The sequence below is a fragment of the Diceros bicornis genome, chromosome 24, assembly GCF_020826845.1.
Source record: "Diceros bicornis minor isolate mBicDic1 chromosome 24, mDicBic1.mat.cur, whole genome shotgun sequence".
Classification (NCBI taxonomy): domain Eukaryota; kingdom Metazoa; phylum Chordata; class Mammalia; order Perissodactyla; family Rhinocerotidae; genus Diceros; species Diceros bicornis.
In genome coordinates this window covers 35,749,928-35,774,850 of record NC_080763.1, presented here as the reverse complement: position 1 = coordinate 35,774,850, position 24,923 = coordinate 35,749,928, and the positions used below count along the sequence as shown (strand labels likewise).

At 44.0% G+C, this 24,923-nt stretch overlaps 1 protein-coding gene across 1 annotated transcript in view; it reads left to right on the top strand.

Annotated features, from left to right (window-relative positions):
• The window catches only part of FOXN3 (forkhead box N3), a 391,966-nt gene that overhangs the window by 84,165 nt on the left and 282,878 nt on the right, over positions 1 to 24,923 (top strand). The window contains exon 2 of the mRNA XM_058567521.1: positions 22,855 to 22,970. The gene's annotated coding sequence lies outside the window, so the exon portion shown is untranslated. The remainder of the gene's footprint in view (positions 1 to 22,854; positions 22,971 to 24,923) is intronic.

The following is a 24,923-nucleotide window of genomic DNA, read 5'->3' as shown; positions in this document are numbered from 1 at the left end:
GGGGAGAGTGTGGAGGAGAGCAGGCCGAGCTCTGAGGGCAGGTCAAGGTGAGCGGTTCAGGACTAAGACCAAGAACAGTGACTGCTGGCCAGAGTGTCTTTTCTACAGGGTGTCTGCTTTACAAAGCTGCTAGAGGCCTGACAGTCAGTGCCTACGCAGAGGCACTAGGAGGCTACTAAATATTGTTGTATTTTCCTGAGTCCTAAGTGGCATTTTAATCCAGAAGTCAGACTTATGTCACAGCAGAAAGACAAGTTATTGCATGTAGAATACTAAGCATGTGTTCATCTTTGAAATTTTGTTTGCTTATTTTCTTCTACACCTTAGATGAGTGGAAGCTTCCACTTCCTTCTGGCCCATGTAAGGATATAAAAGATGAAAGCAACAAAGAGAGGAGAAACTTTAGCCAGATCCCATTTTTCTAAAGCTCAAAATCCCTGAAGCATTTATCTGCACAGATAGCCATCTCTGTCTGTACAGTATCTGCACGCAAATAAAATGCCCTTCTGTGTGTAGGTGCTTCACAGACAATAATGCTGTGTACGCTGCTTCCCCAACATGCACAATTTGCGGGTGAAATAAACTACAATTCTGTAACAATTTGGATGCTTGATTTGGAGAATTTGGATGCTGGGTTTTTGTTTTTGTTTTTTCACACCTGGTGGCATTTTGAAAACCCTGCAGTCATTTCAAGTGTGGCTTTTGACCGATGCTCTGGTGGAGATGAGGAACACACCTGCTCCTGGGTCCCAGAGGCAACCACACTGGGCCCCTTAAACGCTCCTTGGGCACCAGGGGCCGCAGGAATGGTTTCTGCTGCAGCTTGGCACCCTCAGTATTCATGACTCAGTCTAAAAACTGAGCCTTGAACTTTTCATTACATGTGTTATTTGAACAGTTATGCACATTTGAGTACATTCTGAGTGGTTGGTTTCCACCTCAATGCTCTTCACTGTATTTGAAGCACTTCTGAAAAGTAAAAACTAATACCTTTCTAAATGACAGTGTATGCTGTAAGTTGACAATGGTGACCTTATCCATTGTGACTGTAAATCTTGGAAGAAATCTTTTTGTGCCCTTGCTCAAAGTGGATTGTCACTCTAGAACTGGCCCTTCAAGAATAACATGGAACACGCCCAGGGGAACGTTTCGCCATCTCTGTGCTGTTGAAATGACAAACAGATGACGACCAATTTAAACTTTTGGGCCTCTTTTCTTTTAAACAGAGTGCAACAGATAGATACATGGGAAGCGCTGAATACAGTGAAGCTTGTAGAATGGCACAATGCACAGATGGAGTGGGGACTATAAAATTCCTCGAAAGCGCAAGCTGAATGTGTGATGAACTAAAATTAAATGTAGTTGTGCTAGGCAGCATGAGTAATGGAAAGAGGGCTGTCCTGACAGTCAGCGCGAGCTCTGCTCCTAACAACTTACCTGGCCTTGACCAACCTCCTTGGGCCTCAGTTTCTATATCAGTAAAATCTGGTTATAGTAGATGATGTCCATTTCTAAGACCTAAGACTCTAGCTCTAAGATTGTGCGATAAGGAACGTTCCTTGGCAATTTAATTGCACTTAATTGAGGCAACATTGCTGTTGTCTTGGCATGTGATTTTCATAGAAGTTCGCCCCTGGGAGGAGGTGAAGATAGCCATGAGCTTGGAATCACAGACGTTAAAGTCTCAAGTCTGGTGCTGAGGCCAAGGGCAAATTCGTTGACAATAGCCGGCTCCCTTTGAGACGTGCAGCAGCGAAGCTTGAGGCGGAGCAGAATGTTGTTCCATTGTTCCTGACAGCTCTGGCCCTGTACGATGGGAGTGGAGTGGTTGGTTACCCAGCTGTTAGGACAGCTTTTCCCCTTCTCCACGCTCTTCTTCCCTCACTCACTGTTTTCCTCTTTTTCCAGCACCTTCTTCTCAGTTCTGACTTGTTATTATCTTGTCCTCCATTATCAGCCTCATCACTTGGTTCTCCAGCAGCCTTCCCACATTAGCTGCTCGCATCCTGGAAGAAGCAAAGATGGAACGATGTCCTCTCCCTTCTAGTTCATCTGGAAATGCTATCAGCTGTTCTCTAAGTGTAGGGGAGGGGTTGTGTGTATGCGTGTGTGTGTGTGTGAGAGAGAGAGAGAGAGAAGGAGAGAAAGAAAAAGAAAGAGATGGTCACAGTTGGTATCACAGTGGATAGGGTTTTGAGATTTAAAAAATACTAAACAAACTCGAAATGGTCATAGTGGAAATAGCATTAGACATCATGGAAGCTACATTTGGGAAGTAAGGTTTGGGGAAGCTGTGACTGCCTAGTTTCTTTCTTATATTTCACTCTTACACTTTTGACCTGTGAAAGTCGGCCCCCATGTCACCCGATTGCCCTTGCTTCATTGTCCTGAAGGGGATCAGAACATCCCATCCCCAAACCCGCCACTGTGGCATATTGATTATGTTGAGCTGAAGGCACTTGAGAAATAGCAGATGCAGGAAGGTTCTCTGCCCTCCGTGTCTCTACCTAAAAGCAGGGCATAAATTTCCTGTGAGAAAGGCACCCTCTCTGTACCAGAAAGAGGCAAACATTCTTATCACCAGAGATGGAGAGTTGAAGCCAAGATGAGTCTGTACAAAGAAACCTTCCTAGAATAACCCTTATCTCCCATTAGTTTCCCCTGTATATTTCCTAGTCACCTTCTTACAAGGTGACTTACCTTAACCTTTATCCTTTCTCTTGTCACATCTCCACAATTTATTGCTCTTTGTTAAACTTGTATATAAACCCCAGAGTCTAATCACTTCTTTGGGATTTTCACTTGTTTCTATGAAGCCCCCTGTGTCACATAAAAATATTAACATCAAATATAATTTGTATGCTTTTTCTCCCATTAATCTGTCTTTTGTCAGTTTAATTCACAGGCTTCAGTTACAGAACCTAACAGAGTAGAAGAAAAGTCTTTCTTCCTCCAGAGTTCCTAAGCAACTGGTCATGCTGCCCTCTCCCCTCTCCCCCAGTACGGCTTCCTGCCCTGCTCCAGAAGGATGCAGACACAGTTGTTTTCTTCTCTGTTGTGGGCAACTGGCTGAGAACAGGGGCGTGCCATTCAGAGAAAGCAGTGTGTTGTCCTTTTTGTCTCTAGAGAGTCTGCACTGTTCATATCAGGACTGTGAAACCTCATTAAGCCTGGGCTAATTTAGGTCCAGTGCCTTTAGGGGGTGACCTCTAGGCTTCAGGGCAAAGTGAACTCTGAGTGACTGTGAGTTATAATGTGAATTATAAACCAAGCAGGTCTTCTGAGAATGCCGACCTCTAGGATGATTTGAATGTGAGTTGTGGAACCCTGTGGACACCCGTGAATGCCCCCAGGCCTGCTCTGGCCAGGTGTGTGTACTGGGCATGAGACAGGAGCAGAAGTAGCCCTGGGAATAGGCAGATGGTGGTGAACTTGGTCACTCATTTCAATCTGCAACTTCAAAGTCACAGCCTCCAAGCTCCAATAGTGTCTTGTTGTTCTGACTGTGACTGTGACTGTGATCATGGATCTTCTAGGAGTCCAGGTGGAGCTACCCACACCCCTACATGGTCTCCTGCATGATTGGAGATGTGCATTGGTTGGCTGCACAGCCAGGTCAGAGGGCAGTGTGGGTCCCGGGATTACACTGGACGCACAGCCCTCTCTGCTTAGCTGTAGCTGCCTTCAGTGCCTGTGCAGCACTGGCTCCTGGGAAGATCCGGCTTTCTCTGGTTCCATGGATGTCGTGAGACTTATTTGGGATCCTGGGTTTTGGAGCTGAAGCCATTTTCAAACCGGATTCCAGATTCTGTTTATAAAGAGAAGCAGAGTGCAACGAGTATAGAGTTAGGAGGCAGAGGTTCCACATCCAGCCCTACCACCAAATGGCAGTGAGACCCTGCACAAGTCACTTAACATCTCTGAGCCTCAGGGTCTTTGTATGCACAATGAGAAATTGCCATCCTGCTTTCCAGCTTTTCTCAAATCATCAGCGTTTGTGTGTAGGAGTGGGAGGCCCCTCTCCCGGGGAGGTCTGCCCGCCAATTTTGATCTCTCTGTTGTCTGTGTAGATCCTGTGAGGGGGAAGGAGGAGAAATCCAGGCTGAATGGTGAATGAGAGCTGGAAAGCATGGGGAATGCCCTTCTCCAGGAAGCCCATACTTGCATGACAAGATAAAAATATCTCCTGCAATCTGTAACAACTGATCCTTTTGAAATCTTGAAGAAGTAGTTTCTTCAGATTGAAAAATACCATTCACGTTAGATGTAAGCAAATGATCACTGAAGTCCTTGAGGGTAATGGTTGGCACTTTAAATTTTTCATTAAAAATTAAATTCTTGGGCCTGCCCCAGTGGCGTAGCAGTTGGGTTTGCATGCTCTGCTTCGGTGGCCCAGGGTTCGAAGGTTTGAATCCCGGGCGCGGACATACACATCACTCATCAAGCCATATGTGGTGGCGTCCCACATACAAAATAGAGGAAGATGGGCACAGATGTTAGCTCAGGGGTAATCTTCCTCAGCAAAAAGAGGAGGATTGGCAACATATGTTAGCTCAGAGCCAGTCTTCCTCACCAAAAAAAAATAAACTCTTTTCTCATTCCACAAATATTTAAGTGCCTATTATGTGCCACCCACTGGACTAGATACAGCAGTGGACAAAATAGACAAAATCCTCACCCTTTTTGGGCTGACATGCTAGTGAGAAGATGGACAATGACCAAAATAAATAATATATGTAATTTGCAAATAGTAGAAGGACATATACTTTTAAAGGGCCAGTTGATAGAGATCATTTTATTTTTGCCATGTGCAAAGCCTATCATTTGGAATGGAGGAAAGGCCAAAAATCATAAGGTCACAGAATGTGTTGTGTTCCAGATCCTGCTACTCAACGTGTGGGCCAACAGCATGGGCATCCCCTGAGCACTCGTTAAAATGCAGAACCTCAGCCCCGCCCCAGACCTACTGAGTCACAACCTGCTTCTAACAGGGGCTGCAGGTGATCCGTGGGCACATTCAAGTTTGAGAAGCATTGGTCAGAGCTGTCTGTGGCTTTGGGTATCAGAAGACTGGGAGTCTACTCAAAGGGTGTCCACTTATGACCTGGGCAACCTTGGGCAGGCACTTCACTGCCCATTGGCTTCAGTTTCCTCCTCAGTGAAGGGAGGAGATTAGAATGATGCTGACGTTGTCTGCTCCAGCCGAGCTTTTTTTGAGTTTTTCTGAGTGTATGCCACTCTCAACATCCCTTTCCTTACCCATCAGACCAGACTCTCTCTGGTGTTGTGTAGGATGGGAAGGTGCATCAGGGAGCTGACGCTCTGGGTTCTGTGGAATTTCTAGGATGTCTCTTTGATGTGCTCAGAGATGTTCTTTTCTCTTAGCAGAGAGTTACGAATGTGCCAAGTCTATACCGTGACAGGGAACAGTGCTGCCTTCTCTGTGTGCACATATTAACGCACCCACCTGCAGCAGGCATATGTTTTGAGTGGAGCCGCAGGCATGGTGGCTAATCCATAGACCAAGTTCTCATCGTCTTTTGACAGGTCCCTTATGGGCCCAATGGTTCCAGATGCAGGAAGGCTAGTTGTCTTTGAGGGTTCGTGGAAATGTCGCTTCTCAGGACAAGCATCGATATTGCATTGTATAGACTGGTCCATACTAGTATTGGGCATCATATACTCGGCCTCCCTTCCTGAGACAAAGCACACAGCTCTGTGGCTGGGTATGGAGACTGGACTCTTTTTTTTTTTTTTGTGAGGAAGATCAGCCTTGAGCTAACATCAGATGTCAGTCCTCCTCTTTTTGGCTAAGGAAGACTGGCCCTGGGCTAACATCCGTGCCCATCTTCCGCCACTTTATATGGGACGCCGCCACAGCATGGCCTGACAAATGGTGTGTCGGTGCGTGCCCGAGATCCGAACCCAGGTCCCCAGCAGCAGAGCGCATGCACTTAACCACTACACCTCAGGGCCGGCCCGAGCCTGGGCTCTTAACGATCTAATTTTGGCTTGGCTGTTATTAACTTCTAAGGAACTTTGGGCAAATCATTTCACATGCCTGGATATCAGGCTGCTTATTGATAAAATGGGATTATAATCATTTCTACTTCGCAGGTGGGTTATTGAGGCTTCATTATATAAATGCTTTTGAGAGCTGTTCTTAAATGTATGATTTTCAGGCTGAAGTCCCTACATACTAGCATACCTTTTTTTTTTTTAATGAGTGTGAAATCCTTTCCCTCCTTCTGTTCATTTAATGACTGCAGCATTGATGAGCAGATAGTGGCAAATGCCTATGAATGTTGCCCACGGATTACTGTGGGTTAAGAAACAAACTAGACATTGACCTTTCTTGGCTGTTTCTGAATTAGTCACACACTTCCCATTATTTGTGTGTGTCAGCAGCATGACCTAAATAAAGTTAAGGTTGATCTCTTTCAGAATATATTTTGGATTTTTCCTTACAATAAAGTTAAGGCAAGCTGATATATGGCTTGCAGTCAAATAAAAAGACCTTTTCAGCAAAGCCCTTGCTCAAGTAGGGATTTATTATTGAATGTTGGGTTCTGGATGTGGTCAAATTCCCAGATTTCTCAAGTGTTTCCTGGCTTGCTAAGGACAGTAGTAGCAAGTGTCTTCATTTGTCACTGCCATTTTCCATTGGTGGGGCAACCTGATCACTTTGACTGCCCTGCATCTTAGTTTACCACCCTGGAATTCCAGATCAGCCCAACGCCCGCTGGGGTCCAGTGTTTTCAGATCTTTGCCATTGTGCTGTTCGATGGCCTTCTGGGCTCACTTGACCAGCTACTTAATCAGCTGCTATCCAGGCTGCATAAGGCAGGTGGGTTCAGGGCTGGTGTTTCATTAGCTATGTAATTTTAGGCAACTACAGATTAAAGCAAGCAAGCAAACAACACAACATTAACAACGGCCACCAACACTCCCTTGGTCATGCTGCGTCTCCGATCAAGTTTAAGTTGCAGAAATAAGATTTGACTGTCACACATTAGCCAGGCAGAAACCACATAGGGTGCTAAGACACAGATCGCACATCTTTTCTGGCCCTTTGCTGTTCCACCTTATGTTCAATTTCACTGTCAGGGATGGAGATCATCCTAGACCTCTAGGATGCGTGAAGGCCTGTCAAGGAAGAAGGTGCTTCATGACAAGTTTGTGTCTGGTTCAGAAGCTCCTGGGATGAATGGAGATTAGATCCAAGAGCTCTTGGTGCCAGGTCTCTAGAAGAGCTAATTGAGATTGAGGAAGTCGTAAGAACTTGTCCTGTGGGCCATGGTTGCTGTTGGATGGAGTTTGGTCTGGTAATATTGTTATGTGTCATCTTACAGAAGGTTTATACCAAGAAGAGGGTCTCTCCCAAGCAATGTGAAGCCACTCTGCAGAGATTTCCCCCAGACCTGGGGCTTTGATTAGGGTTAAGGTTTTGGGGTGGTAGAAGGAGCAGGGTAGAGATATTGACGACTGGACCAGGTTATCATGGACACCTTGATACTCTCCTCACACAGTGCTGTGGTTCTTTGCCCTTCTCTGGCCCTCTCCAATGCCCCTGGGAAGAGCACCTTCATAAACTGGAGCTGACTGAAGGATTTGTCCATTGTGAATTATTGCCAGGACAGATCCAGAAGAAATGCTATCATTTTGTTCTCCCAGCTTATCAGCAGGTTGGTAAAAGATTGCTCACTTCTGTCACACGTCTTGCCATCCACTTCCCATTTCCAAATGCATAGGAATCAAAACGTTCAGCATTTGGATCACCCCATGGCGTTGTAGCCATGCTGCAAACACATGGGTTGCATTCTCGACACGTGGCTTGGAAAGTGAGCTAGCCCAATGCCTCGGATTTCAGTCTGCTGTGGGTTGGTGTCCCCCGAATGCACATGTGTGGATTAGCAATGCACATGACCATTGGCTTGTGTATTCCGTGACTGAGTGACCCAGTTAGAGGCCTGGCCCAGGGACAGGATGGGCAAGGCTAGCTGCGCACTGTCAGGGAACCCTGCCATCCTAGTCAGGGGTGCAAACAAGTGTCAGGACAAGGGGGAGAGTCTCTGCTGTTGGTTTGAACCTGGGTCATTTCCTTTCTGGCTACATGGGTAAATAGGAAGAATTAAGGAGAAAATCTGATGGGCTTGATATTAGAGCTTGTTTCACAGTGTCGCATATGTCTTTTGGAAGTAGCCATTGTGAGTGGTCTTCTGGTTTTTCATCCAATTGTTAACCAAACTTGAATAATTTAGAAACTCCTTTTTGTGTTAATATGCCCAGGGAGGCAAGAATCATTATTGCATCATCCTTGGTGACCAAACAGAGCTTCAGACTGGTTGTGACCTAGTGAAATTCACACACTTGTAACTAACCAGGCTACAACAGAACCCCAGCCCCTGACTCCGTCTGTCCTACTATTGTCTCTCAGATGGTGAAGTGGCTGGATCTATAAAACGTGTGGTTGCTATGAATTACTGTTGTTGGTAAGGAGAATTGGAAACATTCTCATTTCTAGATTACCTTTCAAATATTCAAATTCATGCACCAGTAGCATATGGCTGGAACTCTTATTTTTTCACTCAGATGTCTCCCAATGTGCTTCATTGAATTCCAAATCCCTATCAGGTTTGAATTTTGAAAATGCCAACTGTATACTAGCTAAATGTGAGAAATGAAGAAAACTTTCATAAATGTTTTTTAAAAAAATAAATGATGATTTATTTTTCTATGTTCAGATAAACCAGCTGAATGGATTTTTTGTTTTTCTATTTTGGTTCATTTGCATCTTGATAATATTGGGGGAACAATGTTGCTGGTGTCTTCTTGGCTAATTTTCTACGAGGCGTTCCACAATGGCAGATATCTGACATCAAAGGAAAATGGACCCTGGCGGTCTTTCTGGTGACCTCTGCTGGCCAGGAGCCTGGACTTAGCTTTGAGTGGATGGAGAAGTCTTTGTCATTCTCAGATGACTATGTCTGCTATGTCCTCCCAGCCTATGCAAAATTTTGGTCCAGTAATTATCTGACTCTGTTTTCCTCCCATTTGGAGTTGAGTTTCATTTGTAGGTTTATTTATGCTTTCGTCGCCTACCAGCTCAGAGATTCTCAAACACTTTGGAACTAATAAAGGAGGGCTTTTATCTGCTAGATTTTCCTCAGCTGCAGAGAAAATTAGTCCGAATTTGTGTGTTTTGCATGACCTCAATCAGAGGCACTATAGCTGGAAAGAACGTTGGCTTAGAAGTTAGAAAATCACCCGACAGAGGGAGCCCAGGTACGGGGCTCTAAGAGCTTCATAAGCCTTGAGATACCTACTTATGGAACCATCCCCCTCAACTCCCCACCACTATCAAACATATTAAAATGCACCATGGTCCACATGAAATATAATTTTTTACACTGTACATCTTCAAATCTAAGTTACTACTCACTGTAAAATAAAACATTATTTTATGGACCACTAAGAAAAAATGCTGCCTAATTTTCTAATTAGATGCACTCATTTCAGAGAGTTCAAATGTAGAAAAATGTGCATTTTAGAATTGGTGAAATACAGTTTAATTATGAGTTGAGTTGCAGTTGGGTCGTTGAGATAATGCTAAATGTTGTAGATTTTCTTATGATTTATTTCTAACTTATTTAAAGCTAAAACACCCATGTATCCATTACCCGATTTTGGCAGATCTCAACATTTTGCTGTATTTGCTTCAAATATCTTTTAAAAATAAAACATTGAAGATACCCTTGCAAGCTTCTGTGTACCCCTTCTTCAATCCCAGGACTCATCTCTCCCTTGTGCCCCCATATAACCACCACCTTGAATTTGTGCTTATCATTCCCAGCATGTTTATAAACTTTTACTATATACCTTTGTATCCATACATATATTTAGTATTTTTAAAACACTGCTAGTTGTCCAGCAGTATTCATTCCTTGCTTCTTCCTTTCAATAGTAGAACCCCTGAGCTTCAGCTGGACATTGTCTGCCAGCCATGACTAAGTCACTAAGCTCTGCAATGGACGAACATGGAAGGCATGGGTACACCATCTGGATTTTACCGTTAAAATGAAGGGGCAAGCCCTTCACATTCTCTTTCCTCTTTGCCTCTGCTTAGGACAGGGACAAGGTGGTAGTGAGCTACTAAAGCCCTTACAAATGTGGGAAACACACTAAGAGATAGCAGAGTGACAAGATAGAAAATTCCTAGGGCCCTGCCTGCAGAGTGCCAGCTGCCCAATCACATCCCACCCACCCCCTGCCCCACCACCAGACTGCCTACCATCTCAGGCTGTTTTGTGAGAAGTAAACAGACAACCATATTTTTATTTAAGTCAGTGTTATTTGATCTCTATTAAAACAGCTCCCAAAATGTTCTGATAGAAATGGTTTACATTCTGATCATGTACATTACTTATAGTATTAAAAACTTCCATTTTTCTTAAGTAGGGGAGATTAGGGTAAAACACATTTATGCAATTCATTGCATCCTCAGATTAAAAAAGCAAAAAAAAAAAAAATTTACAACTTCCGCAATGGCTAGAGTCTTGGAGTGGACATACTCCATTGAGGGCACATGAATTGAGCTCATCGATTATCTTCCATATAGAAATAGAGGAAGTCTCTGACTGGAGATGTTTACAGCGATCTTCACAATGATAATTTCAGCATGAAAAGGTAAAGTTTCCATTTCCATGAGAATTTCCTTCCCAAACCCTGACTGAGCATCCGCGTGAGTGTCGTGAGAGTGAGGCCTTCCAGGTTAATTTCTCTTCTCCAAGAGCTGGCCCCATAACTCCCCACACCTGCACGACAAACGGCAATGGCTGCTCCAGGAAAAAGATGACCCTTACTACCTGGCTGGCGTTCTCGCAGCTCTATGCCAGGGTACCATGCTGGTTGGAATGCCTGGTTTCTGCAGTGTAGTTAAGTGTCTCAGGGGTTCTGCCCACAGGGGCCATGTCTGTGTCAGAGCCACAGGTGGATAATAGGGGGGCACAGGGATCATCCCCAATTCTTTCCTGTCCTGCTTTGCAGCCTTGATGCTGCCTGACAAGAGCACACCCATAGCTTGTCCTCGATCTTGCCGGTCAACTTGGCTTCTGGCCTTAAAGGCAGGTCTGATCTTTGGTTTTCCTCTCAAAGGGTGTTTGGAACAGAGTGATGCAAGGCACCTGGCCTCTCCTTTTGAATGGGGCTGGTGCCATCAGTTCCAATCATGCTGGATACACCTTGGCCTTGGGCCTGTTCCCCCTTCGCATTGAGAATTGGGTTGTCAGATGAGTGCTTCTCTGACTTCTGCAGTCTATGCATTGCTTTGATGCAAAAGATCACGGGGCCTCTTATGTCATCTGTACCGATGACTTCAAAACGTGCAACAGAGGCTCCTGGAATGAGTGGGATGGTGAGCTCTGCTCTGGGTGAGACTCCACAAGCTGAGCTTTGCTCAGGAGTGCCCGTAAATTAAAATCATGGTGGAAAAAAACAAAGCCAAGCAATACAAAATTCCTTCCTTCGGTGGATGCTGGAAACTTGACCGTGCAGAGTCCTGTGCAGCAAGAAGGAAAAGAGACATAGGGAGCATGCGAGAGTCATTTTGTGCTTTCTAGAACTGCAGATTTCTTTGGCCAGTTTTTGCATCCTAAAAAATGAAAATTAGAGGTAAAAATTCCCTTAAAACCAGTTCTCATATTGATTTGCCTAATAACCAGTTCACCAGAAATTCAATTCCATTTTGAGTGTTTTTGTGTTCATTGCCAGTATCAAAAAATTATTTAATATAAAAATGAAAATTAGGGACGGCCCCGTGGCTTAGCGGTTAAGTGCTCGCGCTCCGCTGCTGGCAGCCCAGGTTCGGATCCCGGGCGCGCACCGATACACCACTTCTCCGGTTATGCTGAGGCCGCGTCCCACATACAGCAACTAGAAGGATGTGCAGCTGTGACATACAACTATCTACTGGGGCTTTGGGGGCAAAAAAATAAATAAATAAAATCTGTAAAAAAAAAAAAATAAATAAAAATGAAAATTAAACATAAACTAAAATGTATAAACAAGCTAGGTGTGCCCTTAGAAGGCTCCATTTATAAGCGTTATAACACCAAAGAGATGGCAAAAAACACAAAGGACGTTCCTATGTAAAAACACTCAAAAAGGTTTTAAATTATAGGCAAATTGCTCATTAGGTGGCTGGCTTTAGGCTAATTGACTTGGAGTCAATGGCATCCAGAAGTCCGACACTTTTGTGCTCAGGGACACTTTCTCAGGCCTGTATTCATCTGATTTCAGACAAAATTCTAATCAACTCTCTTATTTGGTTTCCCAGCCCCTGGCATATTAGATGTGAATCAAAAGAGGATGGAAACAGCAAGAGCCAGGCCACTTTGCGTGGTGAGAAGGCCACCTGATACCCTGACAGCCAGGGGGGGCAGGCAGAGGGCAGAGAAAATTAAAATGTAAATACAAGGCTTAGAAAATCGCTGTAGTATGGGGCCTTTTCCTGTGTGGGTGACCTCTTTCCCCTCCTGCCCCATGCCCCTATGGCTTCTGAGAGTGCCTCTGTATCGTAATGTGCATAATGCCAGCCAAGCCATGAAAAATATTTATAACAGGCTAAATCACGTGCTGTGTACTTGGCCCAATTCATTGTTTTCCTATACAGTCCCTTTTAGAAAGCTTTTCATCAAAAGGGACAAAATCATTGACTCTTAAGTTGGAGCATCCTTTTGAAGGCACCCAGTTTTCTCCCCTGCCCCTATGGGAAGTCTCCTGGAACACCACCCCCTAAGGATGCCTTCTGCTGCTTCATGAACACCCCCAAGCCAACCTAGAACAAATTCAGTGGTCTGGATAAATTTACTTCCAGGAAGTCCTCTTTCACCTAAATGTAGCATGACCAAATCCAGTTAATTGATATCCAGAGTACTGTGTGTAGGAGGTCGTGAATAACCCAAATCATGATGAAATCCACTTTCGATGATCTGGTGGCTGCAAGTCCATAATAACTTATTTCCTTAGGGAAGAAACATTACCAATAGAATATACATGCATGCATGAATATATATATAATATATTTATACTAATATATATAATGTATATATATTAAGGAATTGGTTCAGGTAATTATGGAGGCTGAGATGTCCCACAGTCTGCTGTCTACAAGCTGGAGACCCAGGAGAGCTGGTGATGTAGTTCCAGTCTAAGTGCAGGAGAAAACCTGTGTTCCAGCTTGAAAACAGTCAGGCAAAAAGAGCAAATTCTCCCTCACCCCGCCTTTTGTTCTATTCAGGCCTCCAATGGATTGGATGATGCCCACTCACATTGGTGAGGGTGATCTGCTTTTTATCAGACTGAATAGTCTACTGATTCAAATGCTAATCTCATCTAGAAACACCCTCACAGACACACCCAGAATCACGTTTAACCAAATATTTGGGTACCCTGTGGCCCAGTCACGTTGACGCATAAAATTAACCATCACAGGAGGCTAACTACTTTATTGCTGCTTCTTGCTGCTCCCAATCCTCCTTTTACCTCCAAAGCCCCAGGAGCCCCCAACCACCTCCCCCCCCAAGGCCATCTCTGAGGAGTGGCACCAGAACTTAGGGCTGGGACACCTGGGAAGGAAAGGGGTTCAGGGTTTTTGAGCAGGCTGAGATGATCTGCTTTGGGGGCAGATGCTGAACTCAGCCTAAAAGCTGGGCCCTCTCTTCCCACTCTTGGGAGAACAGAATGGGTGGGCGAGAGCAGGGAAGAGCGTTAGTCTAACTCTAACCACCAGCCATAGTTAATCCCCACACCAATTAATCTGATACTTAGTATCTGTCTTATAAGTATTGTTACTATAGTTATTTTAAGTCCTTCACAACCAGCTGTGTTTGTGAGCACACCTAGAGGCACATGGAAAGAGCATGGCACACAGAAAGAGTGTCAGATCAGGTAACAGAAGACAAGGGGGTTCTGCCACTTAATGTGTGACCTTGGGCCCAGTCACTGACTTTGGGATCCTCAGTGCTCTCTAATGAGAGATGAGATTGGTGATACTTGCCAGACTAATTCATAGTTTAATCTTGTCATAGTCAAATGGGATGACCTATGTGAATGCTTGGTAATACTCAGCAAATGTACATACAGAAATGCAAAGTAAATGTAAGGAATGACTGTTTTTATTGCTGTGGCTCTGCTCCTTAAGTTTGTGAGTACTGGTCAGGATTAGTTAAAGGGTGATCTCTACCTGCCCTGCTAATACCCCAAGACTAGGCTTTATACTGGACCCTAACATCGTCTTGAGATTGCTTTTAAAAAGTGACATATCTCTTTCACTAGTAAGGTGTACATATCTATTTTCTGTTTTGCTTTATCTTAGGGATGAGTTGATCATTATTATCATAGTATATAGCCAAGAATGATTCAATTTAGGAAAATAATAGGAAAATTTTGCTTATATTTTGTAGGATAATTTTGCCGTAATCCTCGCAAATAAAGTAGTGGTTTCTTTAAAACCTGCCAGTTCAGAGTCACGGATTGCACTTTTAAAGCCTACAATTGATTGTTTAGTGAGAAAATTGTATTCAAGTGAAGCACATCAGCATGCAAATCTAAAGTGTGACCATTTTCATCTAGATTCAATATTATTAAGTAGCCCAAGGGATAGGATGTAATTAAGATTTTGAACAGCTTACTTTTGTCTACTGCAATAAGTAACCCCAATATTTAAATTGGCTTACTGGTTTGAATAATGGGAAGATGGTCCAACGTGCCAATATCTTCACATTTTGGCTTTTAGGTGTAATAAAAGAATTTGACTTTTCTCCACCAGTCCAAACATTTGATAAGGGCAGAGATTTGAGCTTATTGCAAATAAGAGAATGTTCAGGACAATCACATTTGTTTCTGAATGATGGCAGATTTCCATCTTGTTACTCACTCATTCATTCTAATACCTTCTACCATGAGTTTAGGAACAAAGACCAAGTGGGGATAGATGAGGCCCTCGTTGAGGGTTTGTGCTTTTGCCTAATTAAAACTATTGGATTTACAGCCTGCTAATGCAGCTCTAGTTGGAAGAGAAAATAGCTCTTAGCTTGGATCGACTTCAGAAAGTTTGTAAGACCTCCCTCTACCCTTCACAGAACTGAGAAGGCACATTTCCGATAGCATCTTTATTCTGGTGCAGTTTCACAACTGTTCTTGAGACAAGATGCTCACCTTTATTTGTCCTACCCACAACATTTTAAAAGAAAGAAACAAAGTTCTCCATTTCTCCCAGGAGAAGTTAGTGAAAGGATCCATTGCACAGCTGCACCACCTTAAGCAGATACCCAGCAGGCTAGGTTGGCACACAGCTCATTTCAGCCATCCCTATTTTCAGGTGTACCATATGTATTTAGTACATCATTTGATAATGCTAAAAAATATTAAAGCAGTGTGAGACTAAAGGAGAAAGAAGATGAATGTTAGCATTCCCCTGGGGTTCATGGGTGAAGGAATTAACACAGCGTGGCACTCTACCCTAGCTGTGTTTGTTTCCATGGCAACAGCTACGTACATGTTTCAGACTATCTACAGTGACACAGTTGCAGAAATAGTAGCTTGCAGGTTTCTGATATCGCATCAGTGGACAGGCAGCACGCACTATATTAAGTAAGTGTAAAAGAATTTAAAATATAGCTCTGATTCAGATGTATATTAGCTCAGCTGAGCGATGTACCAGGGGGTTTGGCATCCCCTTCCTCTCGACAGCAAAATCTGGGCAAAGTTGAAAGTTGCAAGATTCCAGTCCAACAATTGTCCTTGCTTGGGTAAATATCATCAAATGAAACAAATGTGAGTGAGTTACAAAGGTAAGAAAATGGCCTTGGCAGGTGACATATTTGAGAAGGATGTTGTTAGGGAAGCTAATTTTTTGGAGGGGGGTAGTGATGGGAAAGGAATGAAAGCTTTGGTTGAAAATAGCTGTCTTCAAGCAAATCTAATGTGCAACAGAATCTTTAACTGCTGCCGAGTTTATGGCAACTAAGGTCTTGGAATGTATCATTGTAGAAATTGCTTTTATATAAAAATGATCAGGTGAGGAGCAGAGAGGTTGATTGGGTGTGCAGTCAACGGGAAATTGGGGCTCCATTGTCTTTTCTGAATGCTTATGTAAATATCTCTCTTCTCGCCGGGATGACCCTGGTTTGTCTTTGACATCAGCTGCTACTTTTTGGTACCATTTGCTGGTCTCTGTATTTATATTATGTGCTCCCATCTCATAGCTTGATAAGACTTGAGCGTTGTTTAGAGAGCAACCGAGTAAAGATGATAGACTTTGTAAGTGTGTGACTTTGCAGCCAAATTGTACAGTCATTTAGGAGGAGAAGTGTTCAAATGGGTATTTATTTACATGCTAGACCTCTGCTTTTGAATAGCAGCCTAGGTATTAGGTTAATGGATTTCACTGTGCAAGTTATGATTGCGGGAGCTTTCAAGTATGTTGTAGTTCAATTTATACTGAGTTTTTAATGTCAAAATGTTTTTATTTATGCCCATTATTTGGTTTAAGCCTGCCTTTACCTTATAGTTTTATTATTCATGTATCAGTGAAGAGAATGTAAAATGGCATGGTAATTTAAACTAATCTATTCATTTGAGGTGGATTCGTTTTCTGATCATAGGTGGACTTTTACAAAAGGTGGCATTCTGAGTCATGCAACTCTTTTGGTATGTATGAGACTCTTTTTTCTGTGCAAAGGGAACTATCAACAGTGGCTACTACGTGTTGTTTTTCACAGTAATTATTTGATTAGATGTTAAGAGTACAGCCGTGGGGGGCTCTGAAGCTTCCCGAACACCTGGGTATATGGCGGGCTGGACAGGTTTTGAATTATAAATCAGGGACTTGACCCCTAGAATGTTTGACACCTCAGTGGGTGGATATGATTTGACTTTCTAAATAAGTTGATCCCAAATGAAACTAATGTTGAAGCTACCCATTTATGCCCATCTGTAGTCTGAGCCACCCAGAGATGGGAAGTGAAGTTTGTGTCTTCTCCAGGGGATTTTTTTTCATGGTGTCTCATCCCAATGGCAGCTCCTTTCTTGGAGGAAGAGCTCCTCCGACTACTCCCATACTCATCCCCGTGGAGTTGCGAGACACTAGCCCACCTTTGGGGCCGATGGGAGGGCAGACTTGCAGACCCCCTCCCCATGCCCTGGCTTGCCTGGCGCTGGCCCTGTGTATGGTGGTGGGCAGCTTGTCTCTGTGACAGCTGCAGGAAGCCACCTGTGCTTGGCCCCCTGAGGTAGAGGAACCGAATACCATTGGTATGAGGGTTTACATGACATTCTGCTATTGTGTTTGAGGGGCCCTGGAAACCTTGGGCTCATTAACCTTGGGCTCTGAAACCGGAAATCAAAAAAGTTTCAATGAACTGCTTTGGATGACGAGTTCAACATTTGTCTGTTTGGGAGTGCTGAAGCAAGCCTGTCCAACAGTCAGGACATTCGTATATTTTTTCATCATCCAGAAATATTTTCCAGTGTAAAAAAAAAAATAAAAGAAACCCACCAGTCTATGCCATGTTATTTTAAGTCTTTCTTAAGAAGAGAAAAAGACTCCAACCCAAATGTAAAGCCCTAGGCCTAACCAGTCATTCGAATGGAAAATGCTGGCAGTGCTTGTCGGAAACTCCATTGCTTCCATTTGAAGGGCCAGGAAATTGATTTGGAAAAACGTTAATTTGAGGGATTCCCAAATAGTGGCAGCATGGAATGAATAAGAGAAAAATGAAGGTACAGAGTGATCTTATTACCAATCTTAAATGGTAATAGAATTGCCAGAATCAACTTCCTGAGGCACAGCTCACTTGGAGTTGCCACTGCCCAGTAACTTCTGAAGGTTCTCAGTGACCACAGGGTAAAAGCCAATCCCTGGGCTGGCATCCAGGGCTTTCCACCATTAGTCCCTTTCCAGCCTTCCCTTTTACTAGGTCTTCTCTTCCTTGAGCATCCTGTGGCATGACCCTAGGGTACTAAATATTGTGTCCTGGCCACGCCGGGAAGTTTCTAGGCCTTTCCTCTGCCCAGATGCCTTTACTTCCATCTTTGCTTTGTAAAGCCCAGCTTCAATTCCAGGTTCACCATAAAACCTTACAGATCTACCCCTCTCGCCCTCACTGGGATTTCTCCATCTTCCATGTTCCTGTAACAGTTTCTTTGTCTTCAGTTATAGCATTTACTTCACTATGTTGACATTAGTTGTGTCTCTCCTTACCTGAGATGTGAGTGTACTGAAGACAAAGGACCATGCCTTGTATACTTTTGTGAGTTTTGCCATACCTAGAACAGTACTTCAAACTATTGTGTTTCATTGAATCCTTAAAACCTTGTAGAAATGCATCGTTGAGCAACCTTCAAATGTTTATGTTCTCTGCTCAAAGAGGGTCTCTTGGATCGGAGATTCTGACGGCTGTGTGTGTCACAGCATCAAGCATCTGGACCCATTCAGCCACTTTCAGATGCTTCCAAACTTCCGGCTGTTTGGCATCATCTAAACCCAGAAACCAGGTGAATGGCTGATTTTTTTTTCCATACTCATAGAATCACAAGATTTTAGAGCCAGAAGGAACCTTAGGGAGCTGAACTCCTCATATGACAGAGGAGAGAATTGTGAACCCGAACTGTTAAGTGATTTGTCCAAAGCCACATGGTTGGTTAGTGACCCAGGTGTGTAGATCCAGCCGATGATATCTCTACATGGTCCTGTCTACTGAGCCTTCCTGGCAGCGACCTTGGGTTCCACTTCAGACATCACCAGGCAACTCGTGCTCTCTGCCTCCTGTGGGGATTGGCTGGCTTTCCATATGCAAACACCATCCTCCAACAACAGTCCCCTTAACCACCCTGCAAAAGGCTGATATCATTGGGATAGAATTAAAAACAAAAGTGGACTGAGAGTTGAACTCAGGGGGACTGAAAGCAACGTTAACATAAATTCATTAGCCCTCGCCTCGCTGAGGATACGGCAGCTGCTGAATTCAGTCAAGTTTAGACCCTTAAAAAGAGTGGAAAAAAGAAAGCACATACTTTCCAGTGCCTGGGCATCACACAGCCGGGCCAGCTGGGCGCAGCACCGTGGCAAAAAGATCTCTTCAGTTCCAGAAATACGAGACCCCGAGCTTGCACACGGGGAGGGGAATGTGGCTGCAACTGGACCTGATTTCGTGTTACGTTTCTGGGCTTACTTCTGCCTGCAGTTACAGCAGACACAGCTCTTATGGGAAGCCCAGGAGTATCTGAAGAAAGAACCAGCCCTCCAAGTGATATGAGGAGCAAGCTGTGTGTGTGTGTGCGTGTGTAAAGGCCTACGTCTGAGGTCGACAGGCTTTTTAAGAGGAACTCTTGGTTTTCTATATACATGTGTGCTTCCTCTTGTCCAGAGTTAGCCTAAGGGAATCAAGTGCAAATCAGGTTTCCAAGTTGGAAGCCTGATTAATCTCTCTGCCAGTTACATATGGAAATAAATTAGTAAATGGTCCGTCTGGGACTAAACTACTGCAGAGATGATAAATTATCGCCATCGTCTATGTCTGTGTTGCTGAAGACTGAGTTGTGCTTACCAGGAGCTGCTGAAAGATAACTGGATGCTCTGTCGTGGTCAGAGGAATAAAATTTTGTAAAAAATTACAAGTAAAAAATTTACCTTGAAATGTTTCTTGGGAGAATGGTTTGGTTGATGTCTTAGAACTGCTGTATCCGCAAATATTTAAAAGGAGAGTCTCAAGGGCATAAGAAACATTTTACTTTCATATTTTCAAAGGCCAATACAGTAACAAGTATTAATTAGTACCGAAATGTCTCCATGAGGACGATAATTCTATACCTCTGTGCAGTATTGCACTTTATAATTTTCACAGCAGCTTCATGTCTGTTTTCTTATTTAAATTTCAAAGAAGGTGAGGCAAGTCGGTGCCTCTGACTCTTGATCGATGAAAAACTGAGTTTTAGGGGGTTAATTGCCTTGCCCACAATGACTGGGGTGGTTAAATGGCAGAGCTGGGATCAGAAACCAGATATCGCCAATTGTGAATCCGGCTCCGTTTCCATCAGAGCCTTGTGTGACATCAAACGCATTTTTCAGTATCCCCTCATTCATCTAGCAGCATCAGGAGATAAAGCATTCTATTTATGTCAGTTTCCTGGAAGCAAAAGCCATACTTTCTTGATCATGAAAAGTATTTTTTCTCTAATTGGAGGTGTTAAGTATAGGTTGAACTTTTTTTCACGTGCAGTATAATTGACGTGTAACGTTATATTAGTTTGGGTGTAAAACATAACGATTCAATATTTGTATACATTGTGAAATGATCACCACAATAAGTCTAGTTAACGTCCATCACCTTACGTAGTGACAAAAATTTTTTTTCTTGTGATGAGAACTTTTCAGATCTGCTCTCTTAGCAACTGTCAAATATGCAATACAGTATTATTAACTATAGTCGCCATGCTGTACATTACATCTCCATGTCTTAAGTATTTTATAGCTGGAAGTCTGTACATTTTGACCCCCTTCACCCATTCTCCCTGCCCCTCCCGGTTCAACTTTTTCCAATGACTAAGGCACACTGCTATCCACCTGAGTTATTTTATAAAGCTAAAACCTTAGATGTCCTCAGGGGCTTTTTAGGTGTGGTAACATTTTGCCCCTTTGCAGAATGGCCCGAGGCTACTGTGACATCCAGATTCTTGTGCCTACTTTAAAATTTTCTTTTGTGTCTTCCTCGGGGGCAGAGCTTCAGCAGTTAACCCTTGAAGCAGCTGACGTTCTCCCCTCTAGAAAATGCAGTACCCGAAATACAGAAAAGCAAACTGGATTTAGAAATCTTGAAGTCCCCTAGTTTATCAGATGTCAATTTCTAAACGTAAGCAATGGGTGCCCCTGGGTGGTCTTCACACAAGAAAGAGAAGCCCTAAGCCCCTAGCATTTACCTGTCTGTACTTGCAAGTAACCTTGGCTCACCCAGATCACCTTCAGTTTTCTCACGGAGGAGCCAGACCTGGTTGCTCCGTGCCCCTGCGCTTTCTCACCTCTGAGTCTTGGCTTTACCTTTTGCCTGTTCCCACCTGTCAAAATCCTGTCCAGATCGCAGGGCCCGTTATTATTGTCATTGTCTTGATGCTTTCTCTGCCTGCCCTCCCACCCCAACCAGAAACAAACGTCATCTCGGAAACCCTCTAACCGTTTGTTAGAGGAAATAACACTGTCTGTATTTGAGTTGCCTGTGTACGTGCCTTATCTCCCATAGTCGACAATATGTTTCTCAAAGGCGGGGATTTCATCATCTCAGTCAGACCCTTCCTCCCTCCCCAAATCCTTAGCTCCATACTTTGCCCTTAGTTGGAGCTTAACATGCAATTGAGCAGGGTAATTTTATTTGACAACAGAATAAATGTCTTTGGATGGGTGGATAAGTTAATGATCGAAGGTGTAGCAGAAGTACTTGCCGGGCTTGTTAAAACAGGTGGCTGGACCTCACTTCCAAATATTCAGATTCAGTAGATCGTGAGTGGGGGCCAAGAATTTGCATTTCCAACAACCTCTCAGGGGATGCTGATGCTGCTACTCCAGGGACCACAGTCTGAGAACCACTGATCTAATGAGTTTATTTCCTAACATTCTCACACTAAAGCTTGTAGGATAATACCATTCTTTTCCTTAGAAGGGCTATTGATTCTCATCCTTAGGGCGTAGGCCAAAAAAGTATCTTCCATCAGAAATTATTATGCCAGGGCCAGCCCCGTGGCTTAGCGGTTGAGTGCGCGCACTCCACTGCTGGCGGCCTGGGTTCGGATCCTGGGCGCGCAACGACGCACCGCTTCTCCGGCCATGCTGAGGCTGCATCCCACATGCAGCAACTAGAAGGATGTGCAGCTATGACATACAACTATCTACTGGGGCTTTGAGGGGAAAAAAATAAATTAAAAAATAAATAAATAATAAAAAAAATTAAAAAAAAAGAAATTATTATGCCATCTATCTCATGTACCAACTTTCCTATTTTGCAAGATTATTGGTTAAGTGTGGCCCAATAGCTTGCAGCCCATTTAGTGAGCTTGAGCTGGGTGGGATCGTTTTCCCCAGGAGTAGAGCCAGAGTAATTTTATTTTACAGCAACAGAAAAGAGAGTCATTGACTTTGCAGCCTGTGTACCTGGTGTACCCAGTGGATCAAGGCTGGTCCACGTGGTGGAAGGCTGGCCTTGAACACTTGTTGGTGCTCTGATGTTTTCCCTTTATATAAACAAGTGTTTCAGTGGCAGTTGTAGTAAAATAAAATGATCTCACAAATGTCTCAATGGCAGTTGTAGTAAAATAAAATAATCTCACAATGTCAGCAGCATGTATTTTCAAATTTCTGGGTCCTTTTATGCCCCATGAGGCAGTTTCAAGAACACTCCATTGTAAAAGACCCAGTGCTTCAATAACTTTTCAAGAAATAAAGAGGTATTGTTGATGGGCCGGCCCTGTGGCTTGGTGGTTAAGTGCGCGCACTGCAATGCTGGCGGCCCGGGTTCGGATCCCGGGTGCGCATCGAGGCACCACTTCTCCGTCCATCCTGAGGCTGAGTCCCACATACAGCAACTAGAAGGATGTGCAGCTATGACATACAACTATCTACTGGGGCTTTGGGGGGAAAAAATAAAATAAATAAAATCTTTAAAAAAAAAAAAGAGGTATTGTTGCAACTGACTTTTTCACTGAAATGTGTCATTTTGTAGACTCAGGCCAGAGATGACATCCGTTGTGGTTGAGAGCATCTTCTCTCCTCTGCTCTAATCTCGTCTTCCTTCTGCTCTTCTCCACCAGCCACTAGAAGCATCATCTCCTAGAAGACCAGTGTTCTTGCGATTATGGAGGCCTCTCTGTCTTTTCTGTGACTGGAGCAATGCTGACCTCGGTTTCCTGGACCCACTCTGACTCAGGTAACCATGCTCTGCCTTCCCCAGCTGGCTTACACCTCACGAGATTGCATTGAATCAATGAAATGCCAGAGCTATATTTAAATGCAAATGTCAAATTGATTGTTTCTCCATCAGTTGGTATTCTCCCCCTCTTCCTCCCAATCTTCTTAATGATCAATTTATGCAGCTGATCAGACTGACGATGTGATCAATCCAATTTAGGCATTAAGATAATGAAAACATTGAATCTCATCTTTATTTAAAATTTTGGTGTGTGTCATAGACACACAAAGCAACAGGATCATTGCTGAGAATTTTCATTTGGAAACTAGATTCCACTGCAGTTCTTCCAAATCATTTTCTTTCCCATAATGCCATGTTTTACTTAAATTATATTAATCTTTCTAATATTGTACCTTTTAATTGAGTTTAGTAAGTATTATTGAGTATCTGTTCTGTGTTCTTGGAGCAAATCAGGATTAAAAAAATGTAAGACCTGGAGCTATCCTCATGGAGCTCATGGTTTAGCCAAAGATTCAGGACTCACTCGTATGAAAATGGTAGATGGTGGTGGCGCTCAGCGTAGGGCCGGGCTGTGCACTAATGGTAGCTCTCTGTTTCAGGGAATTGAGAGACTTTGAGGATTGGGGTTGAAATAATTGGGGAAGAATGAATGGAAGAGGAAGGGCCTTAGGTGGGCTCTGTTGCTGCGGATCATTTGGCCAGGAGGAAGGAAGAGGAGCAGCATGGTGCCTGGGCAGGAAGGTGGGAATTGAGTCTGCTGTGAGCCAGGGCAGTGAGGGCCCTGGCTGCCTGGACTAGACAGGGTTTGGAGGACCCTGATCCTCTGTCCCAGCCAGAGCCAGACTCCCCCTCAGAGCCTGGGTCCCTTAAGGTTTCCCTGGCGAAACGCCACCTGCTCTGTTACAGAGGGACCTTGGCTGGCAGCTTCCTTCAGGGACAGTGGAAATTGTCACCTCAGCCCTGGCTTGGCTGCTACCTTGCTGGCCTTTTCTGCTTCTTTGGACCTGTCCACACCTGGCCTCTGCCTGTCTACCTGATTATTGACTCTTCTCTTACACACCTGCCCCCCTGCCCACCAAGCTCTGCCTGGCAGCTGTGGCTTGACAAGGCCCTGGGATGAACCAGGGGCTGTGTGAGGTCAGTACCTGGTGATTCACAAGGTGTGATTCTGAGCTGAGAAGTGGAACTGAAGGGTAGGAAGCATAAGCCAAGAACATGAGTTTGTAAGTTGATGCTGAGAGAGTATCTAGAGAGTTCTGAAAGCCAGAATTCAGGGAGGGTCTCAAGGCTGAAGCTGGGGCTGCAGTCAGGGACTGGGAGCCAAGTGCCCTGATTAATTTGGATTACCCAGTAAATCCTGCCCACACCTAGCTCTTTTCCAATGTTGCTTTTGGATAAAGCAGTGGTGGCTTTCGCTGTCCTGGGTCTTGAATGTGCTACTGAGAGTTGCCTGCTGAGGCCTCTGCTCTTCTTGTCAGGCCTGCCCTGGCCACAGTCCACCTGCCTTAGCATGCTCTGGTGCTCCTGCAGCCAAGGCCCCGCTGTCCCAGGAGCTTGGGCCTTCCTGGAATCAGAGCCCTGGGTCACCAGCTACCAGGGAGTGGAAGAACTACAATAACAATATTTGTGTTCTCCTTCCGCTAAAGCAATTGCCTAATTGATCGCTGCCTTGTCTCTTCCTAGCCTAGGCCAGGGGTCGGCCAGCTAGGGCCCACTGGCCAGATATGGCCCACTCCTTGTTCGTGTGCAAGGACAAGCTGAGAATGGTTTTTACATTTTTAAATGGTTGGAAAAAATTCAAAGAATAATAATATTTTTTGCTTCATGAAAATTATTTGGAATTCAGATTTCAATATCTCTAAATAAAGTTTTACTGGAACGTAGTCATGTTCATTCATTTCCAGATTATCTATGGCAGCATTTGTGCTACAATGGCAGAGTTGAATAGAT